The sequence below is a fragment of the Sinohyriopsis cumingii genome, chromosome 3, assembly GCF_028554795.1.
Source record: "Sinohyriopsis cumingii isolate HCF-2022 chromosome 3, ASM2855479v2, whole genome shotgun sequence".
Taxonomy (NCBI): domain Eukaryota; kingdom Metazoa; phylum Mollusca; class Bivalvia; order Unionida; family Unionidae; genus Sinohyriopsis; species Sinohyriopsis cumingii.
This window is the reverse complement of record NC_142963.1, coordinates 43,188,418-43,196,951: the sequence shown is the minus strand read 5'-3', so window position 1 is coordinate 43,196,951 and position 8,534 is coordinate 43,188,418. Positions and strand designations below refer to the sequence as shown.

At 37.7% G+C, this 8,534-nt stretch overlaps 1 pseudogene; it reads left to right on the top strand.

Moving 5' to 3' along the window:
- The first annotated feature begins 504 nt into the window (after nucleotides 1-504).
- On the top strand, nucleotides 505-4,084 carry LOC149802768 (patched domain-containing protein 3-like; annotated as a pseudogene).
- The last annotated feature ends 4,450 nt before the right edge of the window (nucleotides 4,085-8,534 follow it).

Genomic DNA, 8,534 nt, shown 5'->3' with positions numbered 1-8,534 from the left:
GTCTAATGACGGTATTTGAATTAAAATTAAAATTGCTTTTGTTTGAAAATATGTGTGCTCTACCTTAATCAATGATGTTACTTTTTAAGATAACATGTGTGCCATGTCTTATGCAGATGAAGAATATCAGTCTGTCACTCCTTTAAATATCACGTGTTCATAACACACAATGGCATCAAAGCATGAAAAGAATATACTCCTTAATCATTTTCGTGACTCATCTCATATAAAGATATCCACCTCGAGGAAATGATATAAAACAATCTCAGATATTGAATACATGAAATTTCAAACTTGCATGTTTCTCGGCTCTTCCGATAATTTGCTGCATTCTAACTTTATCCAATACTATTATGCGAAACAATGAAACCAAAGATGATTTATGGAACTTTCTGGTCATTAGCCCACAAGGTTCGATGATCGGCTAGTATTCATTATAGGGAAAGAATGGATACTGCATTTTTAAGTTACGGTAACCTACGAGAATCATGCCAGAGCCAAAAGATGTGCAATAAGTGTTTTACCAGGGTCGAGAAACAATTTGGAGAGGTATTCGCAAGGTATGGGCATTTTGTTGCAAAATATCCATGGAAGATAATAATCTTACGCATTATTGTAAACGGAGCTCTTGGAATCGGTATGATAAAACTGTGGGAGGAGAAAGGCATGGCTACCGTATACACCCCTATTGACAGCGAGGCTAAACAGGACAGTGCGAAGGTAAAGTCATTGTTTCCAGATCTAACTGGTTCTAAATTCGCTGGGTCACAACAACTGCCTGATCTTGCACGACAAGTTGAGGTTGTAGTTTGAGCTAAACCTGGAAACAGAGGTTGAAATGCTGCACATCTACGTGATCACAGCAACCATCGATTACAAACAAAAGACTGTAAACTTTATTGATATTTGTGCTAGAAACAACGTTGGTTGTGTGGTAGATGGCGAATTTTTCTTCTCATCAGAATTAAATGGGCAGTTAATAATTTGAATATCACTTACCGAATCTTTGACCATCCAACATTTGGTCCGATGTATTATGAAGGTATTGTTGGCGCTTCATCAACTAATGTTTCCCATCTGAGTTCTGCTCAACTGCTTCTCTTGAGATTTCATATCAGGACAGACATGGGCTCTGGTGTGTTCAGTGCATGGCAAGACAAATTCGTTTCCAGGATGGAATCGTTTTCATCAAATACTATCGAAACTGCATATGCTCATTCGGATTCGCTAGAAAAGGAACTCGATAAAATATTTCTGGTGACATAACTTTGTTTTTAGTGACCTTTACTTTGATGATTACATACCACCACGATGACAGCGAAATGGAACTGATTGAGCCAGAGAGCCAATCTTGGATTGTGTGGAGTAATTGCAGATGGTATATCAGTTCCTTCTTCTTTTGGATTAGTAAGCGCCTGTGGAGTCAGTTTTGTCAGCATTGTTGGCATTGTACTTTTTCTGGTAATAGGTATGTGAGCATTGCATCGCTAATCATTGTCTGATTTCATCGAAACCTTCCCTTGTAAAATATTACAGAATCAAGGCCATATGATTAAAACTATATTTTACTAAATTTCTAAGATTTATATTATTTGTTGTGTGAAATATATCCTGTACAGCTTTCTTCGTTGCTTAAAACCCAACGTTTTGAAAAGCAAATCATGCAACAGGGATCTTGATTATTGCCAGGTGGTCCCCTTACGCACTGACTAACAGAATGTACATTGAGCAGAAATTTAAACAAATGGCCATATGTTTCTGTGTTTTGATAAATAATGTTATCATCAATACCACCTTATATAGTCATTTAAATTGCTTGCTTCTCAGCTGCCCATTGTCTGAAATAATTTATTTTTTCTATCTTTAGGAAAAGATAATTTTCTTTATATACAAAATATAACAAACATTTATCGCAAACAAACAATGGCGATGAAACAACAAAACCTGTCTGATGGGTTACATTTACCTCTGTATTAATCTTTTATTAGTAACGACTGATGGCTCTTAAATGATGTATTTCTTAACTGACTATGATATAAGTAATATGAGATACATATGCACATATTTAGCACAGCTATACTGTACCGAAAGCCACGCAAACTGTACTTTATTAAGTATGCCCACAATTAAAATAAGAATTTTTATGATTTGCATATTTACAACACATTTGTGGTACCTGTTGAATCATATTAATAATGTCTTCTTCAACATTATTGCCCATCTGTTAGCTTCCTAGTCTCACGCAACAGTTTTCTTTTCTGAATGGCAGGAATTGGGGTGGATGATATGTTCATTGTGCTGTCTGGTCTTGCTGGAACCCATGATAAAGTTAATGTGGAAGATAAACTTGCAGAAACCATGAGAAGCAGTGGAGTGGCGATCATCATCACCTCAGTGACTAATCTCATTGCAGTCTGTGCCGGGGCATCATCAACATTTTTGAGCGTCAAGAATTTTTTTATATTACTGTGTGCAGTTCATTTTGGCGTTTTTTACCTTGCCATATTAACAGTATTATAACCCAACATTCATGCACATTAAGCGAAATATTATAATTAAATGCAGTTCGTTTCTTAGAACTTATGAGAAGCCAAATATTGAATATCATACTTATCTTTATTTTTATATTAATATTTGATTACTGTTTTGTTTCATTTCATTGCCTATTTATTCTCCAGTTTTATTTGCTTTCGGCATACAAAACCTAAGTATTATCATTAGAAGCGTAGCCACTTGAGGTCAGCTTTAACTTTTTGATTATATTTTGTATCGTTGAAAATATTGACTTGTGGCTGGTTTTATATAGTTAATTAATCCTTTTCTCATTTTAGGTGTTGCCGTGTTATTCTGCTACATAAATCGAGCGACCTTCTTTCTGGCTAGTTTGATTTTGCACGAGAAACTTGTAAAAGATTGAGACATTTTTTAACCTGCAGGAACGTTCCGACTAAGAGGGACCTGGACAAACTGACTGTTTGGTTGTTTCCTAAACTTGTTGCAAAATTAACATCCAAGATCTTGAGGTTTGCCCGTAAAAGTTTTGGTGGGATTATGGTCAGAATTTGGCCATTATGTGCAAAAATTTGCACAAAACCTAGAGTTGGTAGGATTTTTGTGTAAAAATGTGACGTAATAATTGAAAGTTTGCATGAAGTGTTTTGAATGGCATGTGATGAATTTGAGTAAAATTGATATAAATTGCCACAAAGCACAATCTTACGAAATGTCTAATAATTTGTATGTATTGAATGTATAAAGAGAAGTGAATGGGTGATCGTAAAATATAAAACTTGCATTTAATGTCAATATTTTTTCAATGTCAATATTCATTTTTAATTTTATTATACATGTGTGCATGATTTGAATGGAATGTGTTCGATACAAAAGAGTGGAAGGAAATTTCTGTGTCCAAAGCATAATTGCAATAGCGAGAACTTGAATTAAGAGACAGTAGTAACGAATTGGTGGGTTTGGAGAAGTAGTAACGAATTTTTGGATCGTAGAATGCAATTGTAATGAAAGTATTTTGTATTATATGCTTGTCTCCCTCTCCCATGGTTGTCGGCGTCATCGTCGCGGAGAGGTGAAGCAACCACATTTTGTAAGAACAAAGTGTGGTTGGCTAACAGGACAGCCACTTTCTCCGCCATGTCTCCTGGAACATTTTCCCATTCCGATCCTTCCATGTTCTTTGTCCATATCTTTGTTTGTGCAATATCGATCCAAGATATCCTATCAAAACGTAAAGGGCTTTAATAAATATTATTACAGACCAAGCATCTTGCATGGTAATCACATACTACCTCCATAAACATGTAATAAACATGTAAATGGCTAACAGGACAGCTCCTATATCTTGATGCTTCAGTTCTAGTGGTCATAGTCTTCAGAAATTCAATAAAGACATATGACTTGGTATAATTCTTCACATTGCTCTTATGGGTATGACGTGTTTCAGGTTCTTGATTGTTTTCTTGACAATGTTCAATTTGCTCCTTTGGATGGGGGAATCATGGTGAGAGAAACTGGTGAAGAAGTTGGACATAGTTTTTTTGCACTCAACTTAGGTTTTTTTCTTCATTAATGTTAACAATATATTACCAAAAAAGATCAAGTCCAACTTTCTCCAAGATTAGCCTCCCTTGTTACGTAAGAAAAATGACGGTCCACATTACTGTGCTATATGACTATGTCCAACTATATGTATGAATGGTATCTATGTATTATTAGTTACCTATGTATGTATGTATGCATGTATGTGCATGCATGTATGTATTTTAGCAACGGTATTGACTATATTATTTTTTTCAAAGATTTGTTTCCCTTGATATGTGTAGAATAATGACATTGTAACTTTATGTGATATATGACCAGTTCCATAATTTTTTCACAAAACTAAACTCCAAGAAGCAGGATATAATAGTATGTGTACATGAATGTGTATGTAAGAGTATACTAATGAAAAGGCTATATTTACTGGAATATAGCACAATAAGATTGGGTGACATATTCTTATGAAATGCAGTTTCAAAATCGGATATATTCCTATGAAATGTTAATCTAGAATATCGACATTTAATGTCATTATGATTTTGGCTGTTTGTCCATTTCATCTTTATTATATTTAACTTTGTGTATAATTGTCATCTGTCCGCTGCAGTTAATAGAGACCTATTTAGCTACAATCTAACCTGTATATAATATTTGATTTACTAGTTTTGTATTTAAAAAATCGCGTCTATACAAATCCTACCATCTCAAGCCATCATGATCATAACTCCTCTATTGCCAACGATCTTATTTGTATAAATTTTTAAGTTATTATACCGATTTGTCCCTGGAATATACAAGTGATAATGCCCTCTTTAATGGTATATTACAGAATATGAATGGATGGTATGTTACTACAAAATGTTGATCTAAAGTAACGAAATTTAATATTATGCCAAAACTCCGACCTTTCATAGCCAGCACGGGTCATAATATCTCATTTACATATATAAATTCGTATGCATGTATGTATGTATGTATGTATGTATGTATGTATGTATGTATGTATGTACAAAGGTGCGCAATTATACTAAGTCCCAAGATTAACAACTGTGCCATTTTAAACAAAAAATGTAAAAGAATCGGTATTCTCTAGAATAGTCAAGTGTAAAGAATAACTTGTTACGTTGGCTTTTATATCCATCTATCACGTTCTTAACATCTTACATTAAAATCAGGTATGGTTATATGTTTCCTGTGTAGCCGGATTGTAAAAAAAACCACGCGTGATTTCCTACCCGAGTTTAATATATGACTCTGAGTGTTTACTGACGGTGGCTTTTACAAATAGGATTATGGCTTGCTTGCATGCCACAATCATACCTACTAAAACCCTCACTCGATTTGTTACAGGTAACGGATATTTCTCCTACATTACCTATCTAATTGAGGTGGATTTACTTGGAACATATTGCTATAATAACACAGCACAATATCGGTGAGTTTTTTGAGCAGCGGGGGGGGGGGGGGGGGGGCGAATCGGACATTTTGTCCAATCGTCATTTGGTTTAATTAATACTTTCTGCACTCAGCGGATCCGGTGTCGTCAGCGCCCGGTAAAAAAAAACGACGTCGTCGTCGGGGGGGTCGTCCAATCGTCATTTGGTTTAATTAATACTTTCTGCGCGCCGATCCCAGCGTCGTCAGCGTCCGGTAAAAAAGCGCGACGACCGCATCGATGTCATTGCCCCCCCCCCCCCGCTGCTAAGGGGCTATTTACAATGAAAATTATTTACAACTAACCGAATATTTGGTCAAGTCCGATACGATATCGTGTCCGAGGATCATGTAAATTTATCGTTACAAATCCATGTGGGGTCGACTGAGCATGACTAAAAAAGTTTCGAAAACCATTAAAGTCCATGTCACCGCCGCACCATGTCTGCCAAATATTTCGTAGCGTGTGTGTATCAACGCCGTTGAATACAGCAAGAATATTACAGTTGTCTCTGATTACTTTTGGAATCTGAGTGTATCGTTGAGTGACATATATCACGTCGGTGTTTTTATGTCTGCCTCTGGAAAATATCCTAGCTGGGTTTATTTGATTGTCTAACATAACATCATCATACACGACTAGATTGTTAACGTCGCCATCAATATCATCAATACCTGGTGCATCATTGATATCTGTAATAAACTCAATAACATTTTTTTCAGCGATCGCTGATGCATTCTCGTTAAAATCTTTCAACACCTCGTAGCATCGTTGATCATCCACGCTAGGGGCGATTAAATACAACTTATCCCACTTCATCCATCTCATTATTAAATTGAGTAACAATTGCGTCTTGCCGGATCCAGATGGTCCGATGATAATCATCCGGATCGAGTTTGGTAACGCTGCAACATGCTTAACTGGTTCTCTTGTTTTAGTCGCCGAAAAATCAATTATATTCATTTCTCTATACATAAATTATGGATTTATATTGTGTGAAGTGTAGAGTGCGTACTGGCACAAATGATATGACAACCGTTACAACAAGAAATAACAGATCGGCACTTACTGGTAAGTGTGCACGATGCGGTACAAAGAAATTTAGATTTATTTCTATTAGACCCGGAGACGTTTTAAAAAAAAGCGAGGAGGTGATATTGCAGCCAATTTATCAAAACTCCCCGGAACTCCCTGGGCAAGGTATCCAGGAGAAAAGCACCTCCCAGGATATAGCTACTGTGGCCCCGGAACACGATTAGATATCAGACTCGATGATCAAAATCAGCCCAAACCCGGTGAGTATCCAATAAACGCTATCGATAAGGCGTGTCATGCTCATGATGTTGTTTACTACAAAAGTAGCGATCTGCAAAAGCGTCATATCGCGGATGTAAAATTAATTCACGCGTTAAATGCTATTCCTGATAAATCATTCAAAGAAAAATTGGCTTCATGGTTGGTAAAATCGGCTATGAAAGGTAAATTAATGATTGGAAGCGGAGCTTCTCGCGCTGGTAATTGAAAACGCTAGCGTTTATAATAACAACATGGAATCCATCTATTATTCTCCGAGAGGATACTGGAAGGGGAAGGCCGCAATTGGTAAACTTGCAAGCGCTGCAAAGGTAACAAAGGCCGTTGCGGCTAATTGGTTATCCAAACAGGCTATATGGCAAATTTATCTACCACCGCCTAAACAAATCAACTTTTCGCGCTTTGATGTCAGCGTACCCAATGAAGTTCATCAAGCTGACATATTATTTCTGCCGCATGACAACGGTTACAAATACACGCTAACCGTAGTTGATATTGCGAGTCGATACAAACAAGCGGAGCCGTTAAAAACAAAGTCAGCAACTGAAGTAGCCGATGCGTTTGAGCGGATTTACCGAAGGGGTCCTCTGCGCTGGCCAAATCTATTACAAGTTGATCCTGGTAGTGAATTTCGCGGCGCTGTTTTATCAACGCTGAAACATCATAGCGTCGCGATACGACGAGGTCATACTGCGCTACATCGTGATCAGGCAATTGTTGAACGATTCAATCGGACTCTTGCTGAACGGTTATTTGGGTATCAATACGCGAAGGAATTCATCCAAGAAAAACGATCTCGTGAATGGGTCAAAAGGTTGCCAGGCGTAATTGCAGCGTTAAATAACGAGATTACCCGAGCAATCAACATGAAGCCCAGCGACGCGATTAAAAGAAAGTATATACCCGGAAGATCAAAATTAAATAGCGTTTCCAAGCCGATTCTCGGCGATGTCACTGTTAGATATCTGTATGAACCAGGAGAGCTTGAAGGCGGTAAAAAAAGAGCTACTGATCCTATTTGGAGTGTTACCACACATAACATATCAACGATAACACGATCAACTGGTAGACCACCAATCTATAGACTGGATTCAACTGCCCCACAGCGGGGGTTTACACGCGAGCAAATACAAGTGATACCTGACGATACTCAATTGCCCCCGCGTGGTCTTAACTAGCGCCGTTGCGTCTATTGCACTCAAGACAGGTCAACCTTACATTGTTTTTGACATGACCGAGACTGTTATCAATCCTGTCCACGGTAAATTGGCGAGCGTCTTTATCCGAATAACGCCAGCGCATTACACAATTGCAACTCGCGCAGTGATTATTCTGTTGTTGTCGTAACGCAATTATTAATTCGGCATCAATATCAAAACGCCGCTGTTTTTTTTTATCCTGTTGGCGGTAACCCGAGAGTTTTCTATCAATGACGCTAGCATCAATAATGTCATCGTTGTCACTGGCTTCGTCAATAACAATTCTTCGAAGCTGATTCATTCTCCGTACTCTGGACACTGCAAGATAGACTAGATTTGAGCATTCGATGCGATTATCAACCATCCAAACAATTGTGTCCGTGATGGTTAATCCCTGCGAGGAATGTATTGTCGTTGCGTATCCTAGCGTCCACGGGGATTTATCAGCACGTAGCGCGTCCTCGACGACGCTGATATCAACGAGCACAATATCATTCAGCACAAGAATTTGTTTTTTTGTCCCTGACGCTGTC